Below are 19,111 nucleotides of genomic sequence, written 5' to 3' on the forward strand. Positions count from 1 at the left end.
TAGGAGTTTATGAAAAGTGAGAAAATGGAGACATTTTAGAATATCTGCTACGACTACCATGAAGGAGACGATAGCATTTAGATGTAGAGACATATTGAAAAAGAGTATATTCTTTTATTATTTTGTGTTCTAATACTTGGAGAGGAAAGACAATAATGCAGAAAAAGATGAAGCTATAGGGGAAGTATATGTCTGCAAATTCTATCTGGCTACTTTATGTGCTTGTGCCATCTGGGCAATACAGAAACAAACTAAGCCATAGGTCACTTAAATTTTCTACATTTAAAAAGAGACAGACTTTAATGAGAAAAAAAAAACAGAAATTAGTTTCTGAATTATTTAGAAATATCACAGGAGATGAAAACTGCTTAGTAGTTTCCACTGTGTAGATAATGCATCATGATCAATAAATAAATGCTAACCTTACCTTAAGAGCAAATATAGGAATGTATTATTAAAGAGGAATAAAATTGGTTGGCTTCATTATTCCTGCAAATTTAATAGTATGTGTATGGCTTAGAAGCCATACTTAAATTTTAATACAGCCCATTCTAATTGGGCCAAAGACGAATCAAAAAGAAATTTTATATGTAGTTGCTCTTCAGAGACTTTATTACTTTTAATCAGGGAAGTTTCTCTTGTTTTGCATACTGAAAACTCTAGTCATGCTTTGGATCTACAAAGAATTTGGAATTTCTGAAGCTTCCCTATGGAAAATGATGTTTAAATCCAGCTCACCTAATGCTAGAGAAAATATAATATTCACCTTTACTATTTATTTTGAAATGATTTATTTTAATTTTGAAATATTATGTTCAGATGAACATAATAGATACTTGAGTATTCACTTTTAAGACTAAGCAAACTAAACATAGGCTTAGCTCTATGCCTTGCTTATTATGTTTTCCTCCTTCAAAAATAAATAATTGCAAGTATTACAAAGCCCCATCCTTATTTCTTTTCTCCACCTTCCAGAAATAACCACTCTTTTGAAGTCTGATATTTGTGTGCATTTTTCATACATATTAAAAAAAATCGGGGGCCCATAATTGTACATTCATATAGTAAAATATTATATTGTTTTGCATTTTATTTGAATGAATATATACTGTATACACATTTTTGCAATTTTTTTCTTCCTACATTATGTGTTTTTTAGTTTTATTTGTGTGAATATATGTTAAGTAATTATCTATGAAAACATTCCATTATTTGAAAAAAATATATCAATTGCCTTAATTAATTTTTCACCATTGTAAATAGTAAACAGTGACCCACCTTGACCATGTCAACTTTTTTCATGTGCTAGAGAATCTCTTGATTAGAAACTTAAGTAGGAAATTGATTCCCAATGTGGTTGTAAAAATTTATACTTCTATTAGAATTGTGTAAGCTGTCCTGTTTGACCACCCTCTTGGAAACACTTAGTGCTATCAGATGCTAATGTTCGCCAATACAATAGTTTAAAAATGCCAAAATGAAATATGATGGTTGGCAAGAAACAGACTTTTAACTATAGAGAACAAACTGATGATTACGGGGGTGGGGTGGGAGTAGGGTTGGGGGTGTGTGTCACAGGTGAAATAGGTGGTGGGGATTAAGGAGGGAATTTGTGAAGAGCACTGGGGTGATGTATGGAGGTGTTAAATTACTATGTTGTACACCTGAAACTAATATAACATTGTATGCTAACTGGAATTAAAATAAAAAACTTTTTTATAAAATGATGGTTGCTTTGCTTTTCTCTGGTTACTAGTGTAACTAAGCATCTTTTCATAGCTTTATGAGCCCCTTGTTTTTATTTTTCTGTGGATTTCATATTGATAGCATTTTTATTTTTATCATTTGAATTGTTTAATTTGTCCTTATTGGTCGTTGTTCTTTGAAGAATTAAAACATTATAGATGTCAATATTTTTTGTTTATTGAGGTGTAAATATCTCTCCCCAGTTTGTTAGAATGTTTTAATGCTTATAATGTTTCTTTTGCACTAAAGAAATTTTTATATTTCAATATAACAATATTTATAATTTTTCTGTATATTTTTGCTTTGTGTTCTATTAACAAATTTTTATTACACAAATGTCACAGTTGTTTTTATAATTGTCTAATAATTTTACATCTTTGATTTTTAGTACTGTTTACAAGTTTTAGCATGTATAATGTAAGCTAGGAATCTCTTCCCCCATATGATATATAATTGTTCTAATGATATTTTACCCTGCCTATTATGTTACAATATGTCTTTTCTCTTTTTATGTTTTATTTCTCATAAAAATACGACGTAAAAGAGTTGAGCACCTACCAAATGCAATATACAGTGATAAGTGGCATGAGGGGGAAATATATATGAACAATACATGATTGAACGTCTGCATTTATAAAACTTTCTGGGCCTGGTGATGATTTGGATGGGATGATAGAAAATATGATGATAGAAAAGTGGATTTTTAGTTTCTGTTCTAGAATTTTCTTATATCATTAAAAAATCTTCATGACCAGAGTTTAAAACAGCCTCAGAGTCTTTCTTCATAAATAATATTTTTGAAAATGTTAAATATTTAAATGTTTAAATCCAGCTCACTAATTTCCAGGTAGTCAATTTGATTGAAATATTCACAATTTGAGCACTTAAACAATATCTAATATATTTGGAAATGCTTTAGCCTTACTTTCATGCCTTCAATTTCTGAGCATGTTCTCCTTTCCAAGATCTTTTTCCATTGTTTGGTAGATAAATATTTCTGATGTCTCATCACTGCCTTAAATTCAAACATAACACTTTAATGAAACATTTTATTTCCTTTGATTGATAAGCCATCTCTCTACCATTTTACTTATTCTTTTTTTTCTGTTGGTTTGTTTTCATTTAATTTTATTTTATTATTTTTCATCATGCTATGTGTATTCTATGTGTGTTCTTTAATCCCCATCCCCTATTTCCCCCATTTTCCTACCCACCCTCCCCCTGGTAGCCATCAATTTGTTCTCCACAGTTCATCTTACTTTTTTTGAAATAGGTTATCAACTAGTTTCAAAATTTTGAAAAAATTCTTACTCCTGGCCTCTTGCTCATCTTTCAAACTCAGAGATACCACATCTTTTAAATCCACTACAGCATGTCTTTCATGCCCTGCTGTCTTTCCATGGCTTTCTGGGGATTGCAGCGATAACCCTCAGAATTTATCTTCCCTCTGTAGTCTTACTCTCCTTTAAAATTTCCTATTATCACTACTGAGAAAAATTTTTAAAACTTTTATTTTATCACCTAATTACAATGCTTTAAAAAAAAAGGAAATGTTTACTAACTATTGAGAGGATGAACTTGGACTTTGTAGTAGGTTTTTCATAGAGCTCTAAAGTCTGACCATTATTAGATTTTTCCACCAAATCCACTGTTCGACTACAGAATTTTTCTGCTTCAAATAAGCCTGTTTATTCTCATTGCTTTGATGTATGTATGTATGTATTTATTTACTAATGCTGTTCTAGTCACTGGCTTCTCCAACATACTATGCTAAAATTATTTTAAAAAGTTTTTAAGTACTGTTTGTTTGAAGATGTTTTATCTGTGTTCTGGAGTAAACTGATCACCCACTTTTGTATTTATGGCAATTCTTGCACAAGACATGCATTCTTCTCTTTTTAATATTTTATTCATTTTTTTTTGAAAAGTGTTGTATAGCTTGTAAACATGGACATGAGTTATGAGTCAAATGTTCGTGCATCCCCAACAATTATATGTTGAAATTCTAATCCCCAAGGTGATGGTTTAGGAAGTGGGGCCTTTAGGAGGAGATTAGCTCATTAGGGAGGAGCCCTCATAAATGGGATTAGTGCCTTTTTGAAAGTACCTGAGAAAACCCCCTAGTCCTTTAAATCATGTGAGGATACAACTCGAAGACTGACCTGGAATAGCCTCACCCTATCCAGTGAAGCCCTGATCTCAGACTTCTAGCTGCCAGACCTGTGAGAAATTAATTTTTGTTGTTAATAAACTTACCAATCTATGACATTGCATTATAACAATCCAAACACTAAGATGTGTCCAGAGAGATTACTTAGCAGAACAAATCTAGCAATAATAAAAAGAATAATACATGTAGAACAAGTAGGTATACCTCCCAAATATATAGCACTTTTTCTATATAAGGATCATCAGTATAGTACACTTAATCAATAAAGAAGAACAATTATGTAATCATCTCAATCATTACAGAATGGCACTTGACAAAATTCAAGATTGCATTATGATAAAACTTTCAGGAAATGGAAGAGAAAATTTCTGTGATTTAGTAAAGGGCATTTACAAAAATCATTGAGCTAATGTTATACACAGTAATGAAAATCTTCATGCTTTCCTTTAGAATCTGAAACAAGGCAAGTATTACTGCTTTCAAAATTCTACTTGACATTTTCTTAACTTTCCAGATAGTATGATAAGGCAAGAGAAAGAAATAAAAACATAATGATTAGAAAGGAAAAAGTAAGGATATTTATTCATAGAAAAAATGTTGAGTATTAAATACAGCTTGATTAATTTACAAAAGAAAGTGATTAGAATCAACAAGTGAAGTTTGCAGTATCATAGTTAAAAATCAGTATAGGAAAATACATAGTATTTCTAGCACTATCAATGAACAAATGGAAAAAAGATTTAAAATAAAAACAAAGCAAGACTATTTACAGTAGCACCCAAATATTAAATACTTAAGATTAAAGGTAAGAAAATATTTTCAAGATCTTTATATTATTCCATTTTATGTTTTTTTTTAAAACACAAAATTAATTTCTATGGATATTTTCCTTTCATTGCAATTCTAATGTTTAGGAACTCCTTCATCATATTTTCACAATATTTTGAATTCATTTTTTTAATAAATCCTGTCAAGGAATGATTTAGATGTTGCTAGGCAAGTCTAGAATGGACCTATTTGTAAAGTCCATTGTTTCTATTCTATCTCTATATCTATCTAAATCTACTATATATAAATATAATCTATTTTCATTTGCTAAATAAATGACTACACAATCCTAAAATATATTTGATCTGTTGTAATTATTGGTGTCATGAAATATATATTTTAAATAGCTAGAGTTTCTCCAAGTAATTAAACAGCATGATATTATTTATTACCAGTGTGGACTGAACCATTAAAAACTACAATTCCAAACTTACATTCTAATAGAATTAGTTTTTACGTTTCTCATTTTTATTATATTTAAATTACATTCAAAAGGTAATCAACCAACCGTTATAAACTGCATGTTGATTATAGTAGTCTATTTTAAGTCCTTGGTGTATACTCTAATTGTGTTTTGTGACTGTAACATTAACATAGGAGTCATGTTTTGTAATTTCTTTAGTATAGATAAGTATTTCAGAAATTGAGACAAAATCAAATATTTTACCTCAAATGATTGTTTAATCTCTCTCTGGTTTTAATAACTTGAGTTCAGAGATCAAAGACAATACAAATAAATCCTTACAGACAATTGATATTCTTGACAATATTTTATATGTTTCTCTGACATTGCCTTTGATAATTTATATACCTGTTGTTCTACATTTTTATGAGCAATAACATCTGCTCTTCACTATGGTGATGACACTCTTGTCCATATTCTGATTTTTATCATTTCCAGCAGCAATTATCTATCTTCCAAAGTCAAGAATTAACCTCCACTTCCAACCCGATCCCTCGCCCCAACGAACCACATTTTCTGATTCTTCCAGCTTACTTATTCAAAGAGATCCACCACATGGTGGTGAAATGGGGGTAAATGGGGATGCTATGGGCTAATGGAGCCTGAATAGGGTCAGGAGTGGACACAGGCAAAGCAGGGCAGCAGCCCAGCAGAGTCCTAGTGGGTGAGGAGGGCATTTCTACAAGGAAGCCACTCAGTACAGGGTGTTGAAGGCTAGGAAAAGTGAGGAGGGATACATGAGGGGAGTCTCAATGGGACCAGAACAATGTCCATACAGGGTATGGCAAAGTCCCTGGGTAGGTACTGGAACCAAACAATGGAGTGCATTAATATTCATTCTAGTTTTCTCTATTTTTATATTTGTCTCTCCTTTCTCTGGCAGTAATGAACTTGGTTCTTCATTTCCACAAAATATGTACATATTTCATTAATTTCCTCATATGAAATTAATTTTCTGAAGTGAGCAGGGGAGAGAAGGGGATTTATAGAAGATTGAGAAAATGGACAGAACTAGAATGATTAATTGGGGCATTATGTTATGGATATTGACAAGAACTCATAGTTTCACACTAAGGAAATTATATAACTTGAATACCAATGTCCTTACATTTCATTTATCATGACATTAGCCAGAGGAACCATCATGACAGCCGAAATGAACAATTGCATGTAGGCACAGCCTAAAAAACTTACTTAGAACTCCTATGTATTGATATACAGGAACAGATAGTATACATACAAGATTTGTAGTGATCCAGAGCAGGGTGTAAAGTCTCAGTGAGGTGAGGAGGGCATGCATACGGGATATGGAGAGACCCAGTGAAGTACTGGAACCAAGCAGACCTTTTATTATACTGAGCAATCTTGCCAAGTACATAGGTAATTGTTAACGGCTTTATTAAGACATAATTCAGGGGCGCCTGGGTGGCTCAAGTCTGTTGGGTGTCTGACTTCAGCTCAGGTCGTGATCCTGGAGCCCTAGGATTGAGCCCCATGTCAGGCTCCCTAATCATTGTGGAGTGTGCTTCTCCCTCTGCCTCTCCTCCTGGCTTGAGCTCTCTCTCTCTCTCTCTCTCTCTCAAATAAATAAATAAAATATTTTAAAAAGACATAATTCATACACCATCTACTTTATAATTTTAAAATGTATAATTCAGGGTTTCTATTATGTTCACAGAGTTATGAAACTGGCACAACTATATAATTCTAGAAATTTTCCTCACCCCAAAAAGAACTCCCTACCCACTAGCAGTCACTCCCACCTTCACCCCCTCCTAACCAGCACTCGGTCCTAGTCTACCACTAATCTATTTTATGCCTTTCGTAGGCATGTCAAGATACAGGAGTCTACTTGGAGGGGGTCCCATTGACTATATTTTGGACAATTTGTGTATCAAAATAAATAACAGTAGTAATGGATTTTAAACCATTGGCAGGGCTGGTTATATATACAATGCAGTGCCTAGTATATTTTTTCTTCTTTCTTTTTACAGTTTGTTTATTTAAGTCATCTCTACATCAGACATGGGGCACAAAGTCACAACCCTAAGATCAAGAAACAAATGTTCTTCTGACTGAGCCAGCCATGTACCTCTGCAGTGCCTAGTGTAAAATGAAAATGCAAGGTCCCTTGCTCACATGGCTGGTAAAAAGTGCTATTAAAGATGTTAAAATATAAAGCTCTTTCTCACACAAGTATTTCACTATTTATAAACATAATAAGAGTAGTGTTTCTAACTTATAGTATTATAACAACATAGACAATTACAAGAAAATATGATTTTGCCCTCATAATTTTATTTAAAATAATCAATAAGACTTTATCAAGGTAATTTCTTGATCATAAGATTTTTCTGACTCACTTTTCTGCAAATTCATTTATCAAAATTTATATTTTAGCAAATTCATATTTCAATTCATATTATTATAAGCAATGTCACTCATTCTTGGCAAATATAATATTACAAATAATTTTTGATAATTTTTCATTTTGAGAAAGATTAAGATCTTTTTGTTGATTCAACTTTTAATGGTTTATTAAGAGTATTTTATAAGCTCTGAAAGCATTGGAAAAATTTCTGATGCATTAGTTAGAAATATAACTTTTAATATATCTAGAGTTTATATTCTCAAGGAATAATTTTTCTAAAAATAGTTAACTCTCTTTACAGATTAGCTTTGTGCAAGTCCGAATTTAATTTTAAGTGTAAATTTATACAAAGACATTTTAATATTTCCTCTAACATTTCCTGTAACTTGTAGAAGTCATATGAGAAACTAAAACTGGCTCTGTGATTTATGCATAACTCAAAAATCCTGTTTATACAGTATTTTCAGTTACAAGAAAAATTAATTTAAAAATTGCCTTCTTAATAGGAAGGCAATTTTTGATTCATCCAAGTTTCATATGATTTTTCTATTGAATGTGATGATTTTTATTTTTATTTTTACTTTTTTCCAAGTTTTTATTTAAATTCTAGTTAATGAACATATAGTGCAATATTAGTTGTAGCAGTAGAATTTAGTTCTGAATACGATCATTTTTCTTTTAAAGATTTTATTTATTTATTTATTTCACAGACAGAGATCACAGTAGGCAGAGAGGCAGAGAGAGAGGAAGGAAGCAGGCTCCCTGCTGAGCAGAGAGCCAGATGTGGGGTTCAATCCCTGGACCCTGGAATCATGACCTGAGCTGAAGGAAGAGGCTTTAACCCACTGAGCCACCCAGGCGCCCCTGAATACTATACTTTTTAAATCTACTCTCTATTCCTAAGCCTATAATTATTTGGTTTGCTATGTTGTGGCTGTTTTTAAAAATAAAGATTCTAAATTCTTTGAAAGATTCTATTAACTCCCTCTTATGTTTATTGTAATGTGCATGTTTATGGACATTAAAATATGTAACATATTTTAAAAAATGATTATTGCTGCCAAAGTACATGGGCATTACCTTTATAATGTTTATTTATAATAATGTTTATAATGTTTATAATGTTTTATAAACATTTATAATGTTTATTTTTTACAGTTATAAAAATAACCTATTATCATGGAAAACCCAGAACATATGCAAAAAAACACAAAGAAGGGACATTTTCACAATTTTTAACTTCCCACATATAACCACTGCTAACTTTTGCAGTGGATCCTATTATGGGAAATTTCATATTTTACTTAGAGTTTATGCTCTGTACATTTTCTCATGTCATTAAGAATTGTCAGACAGTATGTTTTTAATAGCTGTTCAATATGTCATTAAATGGGTTTGTATTACTTATTTCATTTTGGTTCTTATACCACTTTTCAACATGTGGGAAAAAAGAGTTCTTCTAATTCATTTTTTGAGTATCACTTTATCCATTTTTTTTAATTATTCTATAGCCCCAAATTCTTTTCCTCTGGCTATGATAGACACAATTCTAAGATGCTCCCCAAGGTTCCCATCCCATGGTACACATGTCCTGTGTAATCACTTCCCCTTGAATGTGGGTAGGGCCAATGAATATGATAGAATATCATAAATTATTTGACTTTGACACTAATCAAAGGGAGATTACCCTGAATGAGCCTGACCTATTCAAATGAACCCTTCAAAAGAGGCCACAGCATGAGAAACACCCTTCCACAGGTTGGGAAAACAAAGCAAACCATCGTATTTTGAAAGAGAGGACACACGTTGAGGAACGCAGGAGGGCCTCTTAATGTTGAGAGCTATTCCACAACCACAAGAAAACAAATTCTGCCAACTCTTGGCCTTGGAAGAGAATTCTGACCCTCAGGTAAGAATATGTCCCCAGGTGCTAACTTGGTATCAGGCTGGTGAGACACTGAGCAGATAACTTGGCTAACGCACACTCAGAGTTCTGACTCATGGAAATTGTGAGGTAATAATTTTTTTTTTTTTTAAGCCAAGGCTGTGGCAATTTGTTATGCAATTCTGTAAAATGAATATGACCTTTAAAAATATTAATAAAAACTGTCATTGAATATGTTTAATAGAAGTTTAGATGGATCATATTTTCCTGCTGGAACATAGACTTTTGCTATAATTAGCATAGCCTGTTCTGAACCATCCTGCCAAATCCAGTGTGGTCACATGTATATACCATTAACTATATCATCACAATATAAAACTTTTCTTCTTCTACAGGCAATGAACATAATCCTACCAAAGTTAGAGAAAAATCTTCCCTTTTACTCTTTAATACTCTTTATCCTTATACTTTAGTTCTCAACTAAATATCAAATTTATTTTTTGATTTCTAACAAAGGTAAAATGATATCCAGCTATAACAGAAATAATCCAATACTTACTTCACTTACAGTGAAGGCTAAGAAAGCTAGGAAAAAATAAAAAGGTCATGCTAATAAAGCCTTTCTAGAAATCCTGGTTTCTTCTCACTGCAACTGATTTGTCTTACTTCTTATTCAACTGATTTATGATGGCTGATTATGCTGCTTTCTTTGTAAGATATTCTTATTTTAATGACCCTTCTGAAGATATGTTTTTCTTCTATAATGGTAGCTTTAACCTTTATTTTTAGTCTTTTGGCATATATAGTTTTAATTAGTTCCAGCCAAGTACATCTTGTTGGCATCAAGTATGAACAATTGGGGAGGCAGGAGAGGAAAACTTTTCTTTCCATTATTTTAAAGTTGATACCTATTTATATTAGTAACTTCTGATAAAACTCTAAAAATTTTGATTTAATTTCTAGCCTACTATATGAGTTACTTATTCTCAGACCTCATTATCCATTTCGCTGAAATCTTCAGTGGTAAGTAAAATTCTAGAGCCTTAAGTGATCATTGTTTCTCATGTTCTCATTTCCATTGTGGCTTATCTAGAAAATTATGTTAATCTATAGGAATATTTTTTCTTATTTTCTCTCATGAGCATGGAGACTTTTCAGATTAGCTTTTTTCACTTAGTAATATACATTTAACTTTCCTTCATTTCTTTTCATGGTTTGATAACTCATTTCTTTTTATTGCTAAATAATATTCTATTGTCTGAATATACCATAGTTTATTAACTAATTCACAGTTAATCTACTTACCAAGGACATTTGGCAATTATGAATAAAACTTCTATAAACATCTGTGTGCTGGTTTTATGTGGATATAAATTTTCAGTTCCTTTGGGTAAATACCAAGAAGTGCAATTGCAGTATTGCATGGTAAGAGTATGTTTAGTTTTCCTAGAAACCACCAAATGGCTTCCAAAATGACTGTACCATTTTTCACTCCCACTAGCAATAAATGAGAACTCTTGTTACTATACATCCTTGTTAGCCTTTGGTATCGTCAGTGTTCCAGATTTTGGCCATTCTTAATAGGTGTGCGATGGTATCTCATTGTTTTAATTTGCATTTTCCTGAGGACATATGATGAGGAAACTTTTCTTATGTTTGGTTACCATCTGTATGTCTTCCTTGGTGAAGTGACTGTTAAGGCCTTTGGCCTATTTTTCTATTGGGATTTTTGTGCTCTTATTACTGACTTTTAAAAGTTTTTTTTTTCTATATTTTGGATAACAGTCCTTTATCAGATAGGTCTTTTGCAAATTATTTTCTCTCAGTCTGTGGCTTGTCTCTCAGTCTCCTGAACAGTGCCTTTCTTAGATTAGAAATTTTTATTTTGACAAAGTCCTGTTTATCCATTATTTCTTTCTTGAATTGTGACTTTGGTGTTGAATCCAAAAAATTGTTGCCAAACACTAAGTCATCAAGATTTTCTAGAAAGGCCAAAATATGGGGACAGAAAGATCAATGGTTACTGAGGGCTAGGTGGGAGGGAAGGTTGGATAGGTAGAGAGCTGAGTATTTTTAGGACAATGGAACTATTCTATATCACATTATAATGGTGATATATAACCTTATACAGTTGTCCAAATTCTTAGAATGTATAACACCAAGAGTAGTTATTTATGTATGGGGGCAGGAGGTATGTGAGAAATCTCTTGCTTTCTGCTCAATTTTGCTGTACACCTAAAATTACTTTAAAAATAAAGTATATTAAAAAGTAAAAAATTATTTGTCACTAATACTTTGTACTTTAAATATATGTGATATATCATTACCGATATCTCTTTCAATATATACAGCAAATCTTATTTTGATATTCATTTTTATGCTTTTATTATATTTGAAGAGATCAAGCACATTCATCAAACATATTCTTCTTCTGATGTATTAGAGATAGTTGTCATGTAATCTAGTTCTGTCTCAATGCTGTTATAAGATCACATTTTTAAAAAATATTTTATTTATTTATTTCTCAGAGAGAAAGAGAGAGAGAGAGCACAAACAGGGGGAGCAGCAGGCAGAGGAAGAATCAGGCTCCTCGTTGAGCAAGGAGTCCAATGCAGGAATTAATTTTAGGACCCTGATGTCATGACCTGAGCCAATGGAAGATGCTTAACCGAGGGAGCCACCCAGATCACTTTTTACTTATTTTCCAAATACTTGATGTTTTATTTTTTCCTATCTCAATTTTTCAGATACTGTTTTAACATAACAATTATTAGTTTTCATATGAAATTAAAACTCTCTACACTTTTCAAAAGAAATTGTTTGCAGGTATTTACACAAAAGTCCATGCAGAATAGATGTGAATAGAATTATTTATATATATACAAACACACAAATAAAATTGAGTGCAAGTTTTAAAAACTGGTAAAACTGCCTCTGCCTTCAGCTCAGGTCATGATCCCAGAGTCCTGGGGGATCAAGCCCCACATCAGGCTCTCTGCTCAGCAGGGAGCCTGTTTCCTCCTCTCTCTCTGCCTGCCTCTCTGCCTACTTGTGTCTGTCAAATAAATAAATAAAATCTTTAAAAAAAATCAAATTAAAAAAAAAAAAAACAACTGGTAAAACTGAATACAGCCTTTAGTCAAGTTAACTGTATACCAATATACCAATGTCAGTTTCCTAGTTTGAACATTGTATTAGAGGTACATGTTGTCATTGTGGGAATTTGAGTGAAGGATAAAAAGGTATCTTTGTATTATTTTTGCAAATTCCTGTGGGTCTATAGTTACTTCATAATAAAAATTAAAGTAAATAAATAGTTTTAGGCATATAAGATGTAATTAGGTATTATAATTATTATTATAATACCTATTTTATTAATTGAGAAATTAACTTTAAAAACTCTACCTTCAGCAAGGAATACTTAATTCATTCACAGTTTCATGCAATTTAACTGCAAATTTTAAATATACCTGTGTGGGTATAACTTTTCAAAGCTAAAGAAACTGACCTTTTTATACAGAGAGATTTAGAGGTAAAAAGAAGGATTGTAAAAACAAAGTAATGTTTACAAACACAACTTCTTCCCATTAAAACCAAATAGGGCTTTAATTAAATACAATGCTAGTAAATCAATCTGTAAGCTAATCAATTGACAGAAATCCGCTAAAATTTACTCTTTCTTTTGTATTTATCTAGTAGTAACAGTGTTTTAATTAGCTGACAAGATATGCCTTATCAATGTTTAAAAAGAATATTAATAATATATTATACCTTACTACACAAAGAGACCTTCTGGGTTCCTAGATTATAGATTATATAGTTTATGGTTGAGCACTAATGAGCCATCTTTTTCCCTAACGTCCAAGTTTCTCCCTAGTTAGAAGTCCTGCTCTCAAGGAGACACATTTATTCTTTCAGGTCATCAGTGTGCCATTTAATGCATCATTAGTTTAATAGAGAAAGTCTGCTCTGGTGTACCAAATGCTATCCCAGAGGCCAAAAGTTGTTTAATCTAACACATTTAATGATAGTCTGGAATCTAGAGAAAATGATGCTAACTCCAGAAGTGAGTTAGCCACAATTTGTGTTAAAACTTGCATTGGGAATAAAGTCATGAAGGGCTTTACAGGAAACCCATCACTGTAGGTCATTGGTCTTGGATGAGACTAGTAGCCTAATAATGAATGTGTGATGTTTGGAGGGTGAGTTGAAAAACAATTCTTCAGGGACTCTAGAGTATAATGCTAGAGCCAATACTCTTTCAACCCAATAAAAAATGGAAAATAAATGTTCAGTTGTGTATTTCTGGAGTCATATTGGTGAGAGTATGTAGATACTCTTTCTTCACAGTTATTTAAAGATTAAATTTTATCTTATTCCATGATTCTACTATTTCTACCATCTTATACCACCCACTTTCTTCTGTGTTATATATGGGGTCTTCATTATGTTCTTTGTTAATTTTTAAATTATTAACATTTAAATATTAGTACTTGATCCATTTATCCAACAAATATTGAACATCTATTATTTTTCAAGGACATTATTTCATAACAGAAACACAACAATGAATTGAACACGGATCAATTTCCTCAAATACACTGTTTCAACTGGAAAGTTATTTATATTAAAATATGAGTGTTTATCATATAGCAGACCCAGTGCTAAACATTTTTTAATAATCTTAATTTTTATCTTATCTCTAATTTGCTTTCACTAATGTCCAAACAATAAAATTGTACCATGAAAAAAAGTAGTAAATAAAGTTGGGTTTTATGATGCTTGCAACAAGGAGATGGCTGCCTTTGGGAAAAAAGGTGTTTGAAGATTTGGTCTGGTGTAAGGAGATTTTAGGAAAAAAATAAAGAACTGAGGGTTAGTCAGGATTGGTATTATGGAGAAGGGAGATAATTCTACGATTGAGTACCTTAAAGAATCTCATTAAGGAAGCTGGAATAATGGAAGAAGGCTGATCCAACTGGTAAAGAAACAGAAGTAACTCAAATTATCCAGGAAAAGACATGTTTGGTGAATTTTACAGTTTGCACAACCTTGTTGTTAATCTGTTCTTAAGCATGATTAAGGAGCAGTAAAGAACTGGACTCTCTTCCTTGCTGTCCCAAAGTGACCTTATTTGAGGCTTGTGACCTGTGAGAATGATTGAGTTCATCAGAAGTACACAAAGAACTAGTTGCTTTTCTCATTCTCAGTGTGCTATTAATATCCTAACGGTTTTAAGTTATGAGACTGAGGCTTAAAGAAGTATAAGTACCGTGCGCTAACCGATTGCGCCACTGGAGCTCCAACTGAGAAGTAAATGAAGAAGTAAATGAACTTTAATTCTACTAACAATAGGATGCAGTTCATATTGGTTTTCATTATGGAAGATATCAAATTTTAAAATATATATAGAGATCTAGAAAAATTTATAAATTTGTTAGACTAGACTTTAAAATAGTATATAAATCCAGAGCTTCAAAATATGTGAGGTAGTAACTAATAGATTTCATAGAAGAATTATAAAAGTACTAGACAAATTCACAGTTATATTTGGAGGCTTTGCTATTTCTCTACCAGTAACTAACAGAATACATAGAAAAAAAAAATAGTAAGTATATAAATATCCTGAACCATAGTATCAATCAACTTCACCTAATTTACATTTATAAAACACTCCATCCCATTCCAACTACAATGAAATACACATTCTTCTCAAGTGTATATGAAACATTTACTAATGCAGACTGTCGCGCCTGGCGCGACAAATCGACCAGGAACGTGAGGGTAAGAGGATGGTGAAAAGAAATTAAGAGACAAAGAGATGGGGGCAGGAGGAGCACTGAGGAGGTTGTCCAACTGTGCCGATTTTATTCAAGGCTGTGAGGCATTATATAGTTAAGAGAAACAATTATAAGGAAGTATCTATTTTCGGCTGATTGCTCATACACACGTAACATTCACATGAAACCCCTCAAGCTTTTACGAAGCCCATTTCCCAAGAGCTGGTAGCGGATCTTCTGACGCTAGTAACTTTTGTCTACTTAGCTAATCTTTAACTAGTAATTCACGAGTTTACAATGGTGCAATTTATAATCCGTGCAAGTACAGGGTAATCTTGTAACAGTTAAATGTGCAACCCAGTTTTGCCTCTAATACATGCAGGCAGTCACGTCAGCGAGTCTTAAGAGTCCATAGCTCAGGCTCTTTCTCAAGCGCAACTCAACTGATATTCAGGAGGCACGAGTCAGGGCCTGGTTTGATCCCTCGCCTCTAGCTGGGTCCGTGGCTACCTACAGCAGACCATATGCAGGGCCAAAAATCAAACCTGTACAAATATAAAAGAAACAAATAACTAAAAGAATATTCTTGATTGATAACAGTATCAAATAAAAGTTAATATCAAAAAGATAACTTGAAAAATTCTCAAATACTTGGAAATTAAGCTGTACATTTCTACATGTGTCAAATAATACATTTCCAAAGAAATTTTAAAATGAAATATGTGGGATGTAGCTAAAGTAACACTTTGAGGAAGTATAGCACTAAATGCTTACATTAGAAGGCAAGAAAAACCTACCATAGAAGGAGCATACAGAATAAAAAGAAAGTATAAAGAAGGCAATAATAAAGATTAGAACAGAATTCAGTGAAATTGAAAACAAAAGTAATAGAAAAAAATCCATGAAATAAAAAACTTGTACTTTGAGAAGATTGATAAAATCAATAAACCTAGCCAGATTGATTGTGGGGACTCTTTTAAGGGATCCCCATAATTACTGCTTCCTTGTGTTCTCTCTCTTTGAGTGTGTGTGGGACCTAGATTTTGCTTCCAGTCAATAGAATATTGAAAAGGTGATGGGGTGTCACTTCCATAATTAAATTATATAATTTTCTGTCTTGCTAGCAGAGACTCTTTGCTGAAACCCACATGGAAAGAAATTGCAAGCAGCCTCTAAGAAGTGTAAGCAGTCTGTAAAACCTGAGTGCTGTTTCAGCCAACTGACAGTAAGAAACTGGGCCCTTAGAACTACAACCACAAGGCGATAAATCATACCAACAACCTACGTGAGCTTATATATAATACAACCTAAGTAAGATATATATAATACATCATGACCAAGTGAGTTTACCCTAAAATTCAAAGCCAGTGAGCAAACAAAACCAGCCAATATAATTCACCATATTTACAAAACTAAGCAAGAAAAGCTGTATGAACATCTCAATAGATACAGAAAAAGTATTTTGCAACCAGTCATGATAAACATTCTCAATAAACTAGGAATAATATAATCTAGATAATGAAATATAATTTAGCAAGAAATAGGACTATTATTAATTCATGCAACCGTATGTATGATTCTTAAATGCATCTTGCTAAGCATATGAAGCCAGGTCCATGAGAATACATAATCATGATTCCATTTTTTTAAAGATTTATTTATTTATTAGAGAAAGAGAGAGTGTACGTGAGCAAGGGGAGAGGCAAAGGAAGAGGGGGAGAGAGAGAATCCTCAAGCAGGCTCCTTACTGAGCATGGAGACTAACATGGGGCTCGATCTCAGGACCTTGAGATCAGGACCTGAACCAAAATCAAGTCAGACACTTAATGAACTGAGTCCCCCAGGCACCCCTCATGTAATTCCTTTCATATGACTTTCAGAAGAAGTCAAAACCATTGGGATAGAAAATATATCTGCAGTTGTAAGAAGTTGGGGGAGAAGGAGAGCTTGATGATAAAGGGGTACACAAGTGAATTTTCAGTTTGATAAAATTGTTCTGTATGGTAGTTGTGGTAGACATATATCTCCTATTTGTCAAAGCCCACAGAAGTATAAATTACAAAAACTAAGACATAATGTTGCCAGACATTTGAAAAATTAATCAGAATGTAGGAGGAGCCAGCATGGAAGGCAGATTTTATCAAATGAAACCAAATGTATTATAAATGTGTTGCATAACCTCATCAAAGAGAGTGGGGAAAAGGAAGCTGAAGCCACACTAAAAAAATAGTGTTTGGGTTAGATATTGTAAACACCCACCCAAAAAAACCCTGTACATAACCACTGTACTATAGTTGGTAAATTTATTCTCAGAGTGGTACGGGTTAGCAATTGAAACTGTATATGTAAAGGGTTGAATAAAGAAGTGCACATATTACAGAGAATAAGAGTCCGATTTCTCTCTTCAAAGAAAAAGTTACAATAATCAAGGTAGGCAGGCTTGATGAACTGTATAGTGGTGAAGTAAGGTCTGAGATATCAGATACAGAGATAGACTAATAAATACAGAAATCTATCTATAATGGATTTCATATATATATGTATATATATTAAATGTGACTGACAAAGCTAAGAAATGTATATAACATATAAATAAAACATAAATAAATATATACATAACATATATATATATATTTCTTAGCTTTGTCTGTTGAAAGTGACATGAAAGGACACCCAAGTAGCTATAATCACATCTAGTTCCCAGATCATGGTTTCTAATATTTTCCTTCAAAAAAAAAAAAATGAAACCATTCATGATTCTAGGACTGGGGTGGAGGAAATATAAAATAAGTCTGGAGAATTTTGTATGACCAACATATATAAGGACAAAACAAACAGCCAAGAGAACAAATGATATATGTCAAAAGGACATAAAGAGGGGCACCAGGGTGGCTCAGTCATTGTGTCTGCCTTCAGCTCAGGTCATAATCCCAGGGTCTGAGATCAAGCCCTGCATCAGGCTCCCTGCTTGGCTCTCTTGTGTTCCCTCTCTCGCTGTGTCTCTCCCTGTCAAATAAATAAAATCCTAAAAAAAAAAAAAAAAAAAAAAAAAAAAAGGACATAGGAGTCAACATGAAAGAGTTTCTATTAGGTTAAGCAGAAACAAGTTGAATAAATAAATAATGTGCTGGTTTATAAACCAAAGAATAAAATAAATGCCCATGAGTCCATATGATATAAATAAATGATTAAGTAAAGAAAGGGTGAAAACACAAATCTTCCTTACAGAGTATTCTAATTAATAAATATAGAAAGAATGAGGTAAATAGAAAACATTCTAATAACACAGTATTAATTGCTGCAAGTAAAATACATTGGTGAATGCTAAAATTAGTGTACAAAAATTTAAGGAGAGACAAGATATTTGCAGAGTTTCAAAGTCTCTTCTTCTAAATTTGCATCAATTACTATAATAGAGTTAACATATTTCTATAAATTCCTTGAGACTCCTAGAGGAGGTAAAGCTTAATTATCCTACTCATGAGTTTAAGTTGCCTTGTGGCTTGCTTCTAATGAATGGAGAATAGGCATGAGAAAAATTTTAATTTTACATGAGAGAAGTCTGATAGTTCCTCAACCAAAAGATCAAAATTTTCATCACCAGTAATAAATCATACCGGTAACATGTACAGTCTATATATGAGAAAGATATTCTTTCCAAAAGTTTAAAATCCCAGTCTAATAATAAAAAAATGTACTATAAACCTAAATTGAGAGACATTCTACTACACACTTGAGGAATACTTTGCTAAGTATCAAAGCTTAGACTGTTTTTGACAGTTAATCTAGATGGACTTGCCTTATGTAATTTTTCCATGGATTGAAACTTTGTAATCCATTTAGCAGGATGAATGTGCTGGAGTTCTTT

Source organism: Lontra canadensis, unplaced genomic scaffold (assembly GCF_010015895.1).
Source record: "Lontra canadensis isolate GAN:19392208 unplaced genomic scaffold, GSC_riverotter_1.0 scaffold90, whole genome shotgun sequence".
Classification (NCBI taxonomy): domain Eukaryota; kingdom Metazoa; phylum Chordata; class Mammalia; order Carnivora; family Mustelidae; genus Lontra; species Lontra canadensis.